The sequence below is a fragment of the Bos javanicus genome, chromosome 10, assembly GCF_032452875.1.
Source record: "Bos javanicus breed banteng chromosome 10, ARS-OSU_banteng_1.0, whole genome shotgun sequence".
In the NCBI taxonomy this organism is placed as follows: Eukaryota; Metazoa; Chordata; class Mammalia; order Artiodactyla; family Bovidae; genus Bos; species Bos javanicus.
The window spans coordinates 68,007,687-68,016,650 of NC_083877.1; positions in this window are offsets into that span (position 1 = coordinate 68,007,687).

Sequence of the window (8,964 nt, forward strand, 5' to 3'; positions counted from 1 at the left end):
CTGCAAATAGAAAATAGCTTGGCCACTGTAGATCATGTGCTCGAAAAAGATGATCTGTAAAAAGTCACAAATGTCCCCTTGGAATGCCTAAGGAGTATATTTGGGACAGAGAATGCATAGCAGGCAAACACCACCACCATGGGGTTAGATGGAAAATGTTTTTGAAAGTAAGGAATCCCAAAGACAAAAAAAAAAAAAATCAGATTCACATTCCATTTGAGTGCCTAGACTTCTTCCCTTACTGGCTTTTTTGGCTATGCAAACAATAACCGAGTGGTTTGGACATCTGTATACCAGAGGATGAATGGCAAATGAAAAGTTACCTTGGCAGAAGACAAGGTTCTGAATGCCAGTGTTGTAATAAAAGGTCCTTTGTAGCATAAGCTGCACAGTACGAAGGTTTGAAGTGGGAGTTTCTGAATTGCCTGGGGATCCAGCGAGGGACAGAGGAGAATCCTTTCTCATTGTCCTGACACAGCACTTGCCTTCCTAATTGACTGTGGAGTGAAGTAGAGTGAGAAGAGTGTGACCCCGAGCCCCGAGAGACCAGGATTAAAGTCTGAGTCCTCTCCTTACCAGTGCCTGGCTTTGGGCAAGTTACTTACTGTCTCTGAATCCCATCTATACACTGGAGATAACAACACCTGCCATACAGAGCTGTCAGGATGGGGTAAGGTCACCCATCCGTTTTCTGCTCCTTTTCCCACCTGCCTGGAAAATCTCAGATTCTAAGTAATGGAAAAGGATATATTGATTACATCCATCAGAGTTCTATCAGGCCCCCTCTCAGAGATTTAAGCATCTCTTTTTTTAATGGTAGAAAATATTTTTGTTAAGCAGAGGAAGAAATGATCAGGGCCAAGTCCATTGAAAACCTGGGGATTCCGTGGAGATGCAGGCACCTGCCTGGGATTCCCCTGGGATTTCTTTTTGGTCTGCTAATTACCACGGCCATCTCCAGAGCATGTTCTCCTGAACATCTGAAAGGAGATTGGACAGAGAGGGGGAGCCTCTTGGAGAAGAGAAAAGGCAGGCACTCATGAAATCAAGGTTTCGTGTCTCTTCCCCCAGGGAGTGACAGAATCGGGTGTGTGAGGCTTCCATGGAACCATCTGAGCCACTTGTCATGAATTTGTTTCCAGAAAGACAGGCCTAGTCTTAACATAGGAGAGCCTCTTCTTCGGAGTGTGAAAAGTTTGGCATAAACTAAGAAGAGAAGCACAACCTTTGTCAGATTTCCCAGCCACAAAATTCTCAACATTGACATTCCTGAGCTTTATAGAAATGTTGAGAAATAACCTTTTTGCTAGAAGCACACACTACTTCAGCAGGAAAATGGAAAGGATCAGAGGAGACCTATCCCAAGGCACTACCTTACATCTGCCAACCCACCTGCCTTCCCTCCTGAGGCTGTGACAACGTGACTTTGCACCTGCCTGTGGCCTGTGTCTCCACCGGGGCACTACATCATCCCTTCAGCCCCGTCTAAGGATGTCTTCTCCAGCAATTCCCCCATCCCCTACACCTTCAAATCTCCCCTCTCAACAGAATCATTCCCTCCAGTACACAAACATGTTGTTATGCTGAGCAACTTAAAAATAATCCACTTCCTCTTCTGGTTATACTCTATTTTTCTCTTTCCCTTTAGAGAAAAACCTCAGGGAAATAGGCATCTGCTGTTGCAACCTCCAGTTGCTTCTCTCTCCCTCTCTTCTGAACTCACTCATGGCATTATTTGAGCCCCACTCCTCCCCTGACTTTGCTCAAGGCCACCATTGAGCTACAAGCTGGCAAACTCTAATGTAACCTCTTAGATCTCAGCTTGACTGACCTACAAGCAGCCTTTGACCAAGTCAGTCCCCCTTTCCTCCTGGAGACACTTTCTTCTTCTGGTGTCCAGATTCTCCTGGTGTTCCTCCTACCTCACTGGTCAAGGTCTTCTTCATTTCTCCAAACACTAAATGTTGGATGTCCCCAGAGCTCAACCCTTGGGTGTTTTGCTTTTTAATTACATTCACTCTTTTGGTAAATGTTTCCAGTCTTAAGATGTTAAGTACCATCTTTGTGCTGATGACTTCCAAAATTGTATGTCCCATAGGAGTGGAGAACTTTCTGGAGTGTTTTTCACAATATTACCTCAGCTTTTGGAAAATAATAGCATCTACTGAAAGTTTGAATGAATGGATTTTACTAATTGAATGTATTTGAATAGCAAAAGAAATAGTGGTTAAATTTTTTAAAAGGTGTTTGGAGAAAAGGTGGCAGAAATCTAGTGTTCTGGAGTATTTACACTCATGCCAAGCTATCACCCCTAATAGTTCAGATGGTAAAGAATCAGCCTGCAATGCAGGAGACCTGGGTTTGATCGCTGGGTCAGGAAGATCCCCTGGAGAAGGGAATGGCTACCAATTCTGGTAGTCAGGCCTGGAGAATTCCATGGTCAGAGGAGCCTGGCAGGCTACAGTCCATGGGGTCACAAAGCGTCAGACACAACTGAATGACTAACACTTCACTTCAGAAATATCACCCAGTATAAACCGAACCCATGGTCTTGGAGAGGGAGATAATCAGAGGTAACATTTTCTTAGCTGCATGCTGATGGCAGGACTCCCTCCAGAGAGCTTCTTCCTGCTGCCAGTGAAGAACTAGCTTTACGGCTCGAATATTAAGAATAAACCTGTGATGGTCACGTATACCAAGCGAGGACTCCTGGGCAGAGTGGCATCGTTCCTTCACGATTTATAATATCAAAGCAATGGAATAATATCTCTAGGCAGTGAGGAAAGGCACCACGTTACGATCTCAGTTATGGTTATGGATGTGGATGGGAAAATCTGTTCTGTCACGCTTGTGACCCAATCACATTTCCGGGGCTCAGAAACGTGAACTGAATTAGACTGAATGTTTCTTTTTGTATGAGAGAAGCATGGCCTCTTTTTTTTTTTTCTTTTTTGAGGAAGAAAGTTATACTTTAAGCACCAGGTACAAGAGATTTATGGATAATAAATACGATGTAGTAGCTGAAGTTATAAAGAAATTCAAACTTTTTTCTTCAAAATATTCATTAAATGACTAGCTTGTGAAGTTAGGTAAGTTTCTTGACTTTTTGGAACTACAATGTCTGCATCCATAATACAGTATGGTCACTGAGATCAATTTCTATTCCTTGAACATGGTATCAACTAACCCTTTTTCCTGTAAAATAAGACAAAATTTGTCCTCTATGGTTCATCATTTGCTTAAGATGCTCAAATGAGTTATTTCTGAAACTACTTGGTAAACTAAAACACTTTTTTCATGCAAAGCTTTGATTATTACTATTCCCCACAGCGTGGCGGGCTGCAGTCCACGGAGTCACAAAGAGTCGGACATGACTGAATGACTAACACATACACATTACTTTGATAAGCTGTGTTTAGAATGTTATTTTCCCCAAAATATTTTTAGGAAAAGAGAAAACTCTAGTGAAGAGCAAATTTGACTATGCTAATACATAAAGTACTTAGATAACTGTCCCTTGAGTGTTTTTAAAGGAAAGTAATTCTTAAAGCTATATTAGTTATGATTATTTTGCCTCTTGATAAGGGTGAAAGAGGAGAGGGAAAAAAACTGGCTTAAAATTCAACATTCAGAAAACTAAGATCATAGCATCCAGTTCCATCACTTCATGGCAAATAGAAGGGGAAAAAATAGAAGCAGTGACAGATTTTATTTTCTTGGCCTCCAAAATCACAGCAGATAGTAACTGCAGTCATGAAATTAAAAGACACTTGCTCCTTGGAAGGAAAGTTATGATAAATCTAGACAGCATATTAAAAAGCAAAGACATCACTTTGCCAACAAACATCCATATAGTCAAAGGTATGGTTGTTCCAGTAGTCATGTACAGATATGAGAGTTGGACCATATGGAAGGCTGAGAGCCAAAGAATTGATGCTTTCAAATTGTGGTGCTGGAGAAGTTCTTGAGAGTCCCTTGGACAGCAAGGAGATCGAACCAGTCAATCCTAAAGAAAATTAATCCTGAATATTCATTGGAAGGGCTGCTGCTGATGCTGAAGCTCCGATACTTGGCCACCTCATGCAAAGAGCTGACTCACTGGAAAAGACTCTGATGCTGGAAAAGATTGCAGGCAAAAGAAGAGGCGGGTAGCAGAGGATGAGATGGTTAGATAGCTTCACTGACTCAATGGATATGAATTTGAGCAAACTCTGGGAGATAGTGAAGGACAGAAAAGCCTGGTATACTGCAGTCCTTGGGGTTGCAAAGAGTCAGACACAACTTAGCGACTGATCAACAAAAATTTTTATTATGTATGATAGATGACATAACTCAAATCAGCCCATGTGAAAATGTGAATGAAAAGTAAAGTCTGAAAGGGCATATACTTCAGGTGTGGCTTGATCAGGCTTACATGATGGCATTATATACTGATTACTGATATCAGCTTTCTCCATACCAGGTCTAATCTCAAGCCTTAAGTATTACAGTCATAAAGTCTCTTCCAGCAGTCCCCAAGGCTATATCCTTCCAAGTTTGAATTAAACAGAAAATAGCAAAGCTTTTATATATCCAGTGATTCACACCTAAACATCCTAAACCAATTTCTGTGATCAGGAGAAATACAGTATATTGATTGATTTAGGCCTAGATATATGCTCTATCCTGGGCTTCCCAGGTAAAGAACCCACCTGCCAATGCAGGGAATGTAAGAGACATGGGTTCAATCCCTGGATCAGGAAGATCCCCTGGAGGAGGACAGGGAAACCCACTCCAGCATTCTTGCCTGGAGAATCCCATGGACAGAGGAGCCTAGTGGGCTATAGTCCATGGGGTTGCAAACAGTTGGACACAACCCAAGTGACTTACCACTCATGTACGCACACATAAGCTCTATCCTAGGACCTGGACTGAAACCCTGTTTAGCCCTTCTGGACTAGATATGAGTAGAAGTGGATCCCCTAACCAAAACTGGCCCATTCTCAGCGAGAGAGGGGACTGGCCGAATGTAGACATTTCCTAAGAAAAATCGAGGCATCAGGTCTTGCCACTGCTGCTATTACCTCTCTAGCTGCCAAGAGAACAACACATCCTTTGTCTGAACCAATGAGCTGGCCATTGAGAGATGATGTTAACTTTTGTTAATAGAAAGCTCTGAGCCTGCAGGGGAGAGTCAAATCTCCCTCGAGAGCCTGTGCAGTCAGCAGTGTTTATCTTGTCCTGGCTTTCGGGTAGTGCTGCCTGGAACAGATCAGCCAGGCCACTAACAGCCATGAAATGTGCTGTGTCTTTCACAGGCTTTGGTGTGGACCTTTTCTGGGGCTCTGCAGTGAGGCATCCTTCTCACATGGCTCAAGGGGGAGAACTCAGTCTATCTTCCAAGAACAAATTAAACACAACTCTGTGGGTTTGGTGGTTAGCTGCCAACGAGAAGACTGATTCCTGAATTAATAGCTCATGACAGGATAACTCCGGAATTCTTGGCAGAAAGCAGGGTTTCCAATACTGATGCTCCTTATGGCAAGAAAAGCCATCTATGCTAAGTGGCCCATAGTCACTGGTAGTATTTGCATGAAGAATCAGCTCTATTATTTTATTCAACACCAAGAGTCCCAAGATGAAGGAGATGGTTGATACTCAGCGTGAATATGGTAATGTAGCTGAGCCCCTACAAGTCCTGTAAACAGTTTAACTGCAGAGGATGTACCATCAACGTGACAGGTTTTCACAAGAGATTCCACTCTCCTATGAATATGAATTTCCCTCTGTGACATATGAGAACAGAATCTTATAATGGAAGCTCGGCTACAAGGAGATTTGGTTAAGCTGTCAGATGGTTAAATAAATGGTCTCTTACAATTTGTTTATACCTTTACCGAGTGCATTTCAATAAAGAAGGAAAATTTTAACTGCCTGAAGGGAGATAGGAAAGAGATTTCTGAGTCTGTGTTGGTGGCCGACCTTTATCTCATTTCAGGAACTTAATTTTTCGGGACATTGAGGAGAAAACAGTAGCATAGTTGTTTTAAAGATTCAGGAGGGGGGAACCCATACATCTGCTAAAATAGCTAAGTGAGCTCTTGTTAGCCAAATCAGCATCTTTCCCCCAATAATTTGTATTGGAAATAGAAATCAAAGTCTGTACTGTCAAAAAAGTCTTTATTTTTTTCCTGCCTTCATTGTGATGCTTCTGGATTTAAAATGACACAAAACCATCCTTTATGTGGAGATTAAAGAACAGAAAAGAATGAAAAATCCTAAGGTTAGAAGTTCACGTTATTTTCCTTGCAAACTGTTTGCCTGCTTTAAAATTTTGCCATTTTTGGTTTGTGAGATTGCTAAATTTTATCCCAGGATATTTACCACCAGAACCACCACAGAAAAGTTAGACTAACAATGAAGTCTCAGAAGCAACTGCTCCAGTTAATTCCAAAGTTTTCAACAACCAGAACCAGCTGCTCTCCAAAAGAGACTCATCTCTGGCCGTGTCTCTGTTCCTGTATACAGAACTCTTGGGAAGAGGTTGCCGAGGCATGCCAGTGTAGCCCTTTATTTATTCACAATGGGACTAGAAAATGCATCCAAAGCAAGCTTTTCCTTGAAAAGTTCCAGAGGTACAATTATTTGCATCTGTCAAAGATAGACAGGTGAGTGTTGTGGTTAAGTGTTCAGATGCCTATGTGACTTTATGCAAGTTACTAAATCTCTCTGATCTCCAGTTTTATCATATCTAACATGATGGTAATATTAATCTCTAACACAGCATTGTCTTGAGAATTAAATAAGGTACTGGGCATAAAGATTTTAGCATAGCTTCAGACTCAATTGCTCAGTAAATGTTAACTATTATTACTCAATTTATCTTAAATATTTGCTTTTGCTCTTACGAGTTGAAAACTATAAAGACAGAAAAAAACTATAATAATGCTGGAAGATGCTTATCTTCATGTTTTCAGAGATGGAGATAACCAATCTTTCCTTTAAAATATCACATATTAGAAATCTAAGATTTTAATCCCAGAGGCTAGTTAGATGTAGTGTGGGATTTTTAATTTAAGAGATAACACATAATAATATAGGAGATAACATAAGGCTCATTCTAGGATCACCCTAATGGAACACAACAGGTTATTCACTTTTACTTTGAATATACTGTTGCAGGAAAAACTTCTAAATATTGGATACTGCTGTGAAGATGAAGTATAAGTGTAAAGTTTTCCTGATCATCACACACACATTCATATACAGTCTGAAGGAGAATCAGATTTTATGACCAGAACAGTTACCCCTTTGTGGTACTTTTGGATTTGCTGAAATGTTTCTCTTGATGGTGGTACATCTGAAAAAGGGGTTTTAAAAGCATAGTTTTGTCTTCATGGACTTAACAAAGCCAGTAATATCTTGGGGTCACATGGAAGGGCCAAGGGCCTCTGTGGTCGAGATGAGCCTTGAAGGACCCAATTCCTAAGGATCCATCAAGCAGGATCCACAGCTGATGAAAAAGGAACGTCAGGCAGCTGCTGCCAGCCATGCAAGTCTATTTTGCCCACCTAAAGTGTTGACCAGATATCCTCTCCCCAAATAACCTAAAAGAAATTACAAATACATATATACACTTTGAAAATTATCATGTGGACACAGGAAAAAAAAAAGAAGTTTCCCCTTTTCCTTATTTTAAGAGAAAAATATCCTTCCCATTTCTTTTTTGTGAGACAGATGCATCAGTAAATTCTAAGGAGAGAAAATAGGTAGTGAGACAAAACATACTTTTATTTCCTTGGCCGATGAGCTTTGAGAAATTGGAATTTGGGGGGGGAAATGTTAAAATGGGAAATAAGTAAAAGGTAGAGCCTCCTCTGGTTTCCTTTGTTACCCTGCACATTCTCAGCCATTGACAGGGTAGCCCAGGCAGGACGATTGATGGGCAGAGATGGTGGAGTCCTGGTCTCAGGTGGCGAGTTGTGGGTCACCAAGGCTATGGCCTGCAAATGGAAGGCGCAGGCCATTTAACAGTGTGGGGCATTGCTAATTAGTGGCAAATTTGGCTGGTGTCTGTCGTGAGAAGCTTGAGCTGATTCTGGCCCCATCTGCTCTGAAAATAATGATGAACAAATTTTACGCAAAGGCTATTCTTTCACAGGGAACTCCTATTTGGTCTTTCATGGGAAAATGAACTACACAAATTTTTATTCTCATCGTTGTAATTATTTTGTTGTTGTCTTAATGTACAGAGGATGTTCCTCCATGATGTTTTTGTCTTGAGGCTGGTATTAAAAGCCTGCCAGTTTGAGTTGATTCTCCATTTCTTTTGTTAAGCTGATTCTCCCTCAAACCCTGAATCTGTGGAAAATACTTTAGAAAAGGAGATTTAAACTTAGCTCTGCAGGGTCAAGTAGTTTCCCTATATTCCATCTGCCTCTGTTCCTCTTTTACAGCTATACAGGAGCCATACCTCCAAAAGCTGATTTATTGGAGACTGACTTTTCTTGGAGAAAATGCCAGGAGACTCTCTCTGTTCTTATAGCGGTTTCTGACCTGGGAAACTCATTTCCTCTTGTTTCTATGTTGTGTATTTACTTTTTTTAGTCAGGCAGCAATTGCTCACGTTTTCCTGTGTAATCACAGTTACCTGGGATTAAAAACCAGAAAAAAGTAAGCAAACGGAAAGATAAACACACTAAGAACAATAGCATGCAAATTTTCTCAGATCCTGTGTATAGATTCCAAAAAATAAGTGAGTAAGCAAGGTAACAGATCTTTTTCATTAAAAAAAATTATTTTACTGAAGTACATATAGTTGATTGACAGTGTTTTGTTAATTTCTAGCATACAGCATGATCTTTTTAATTTTTCCTCCCTTTTCGTAAAGGACAGAGCAGAGAAGTATCTGATCCCTTTATGTACGTATGTATCCATGTATGTATGCATTTGTGTACTTATGTGTTTATTTTATTATTCTTGTGC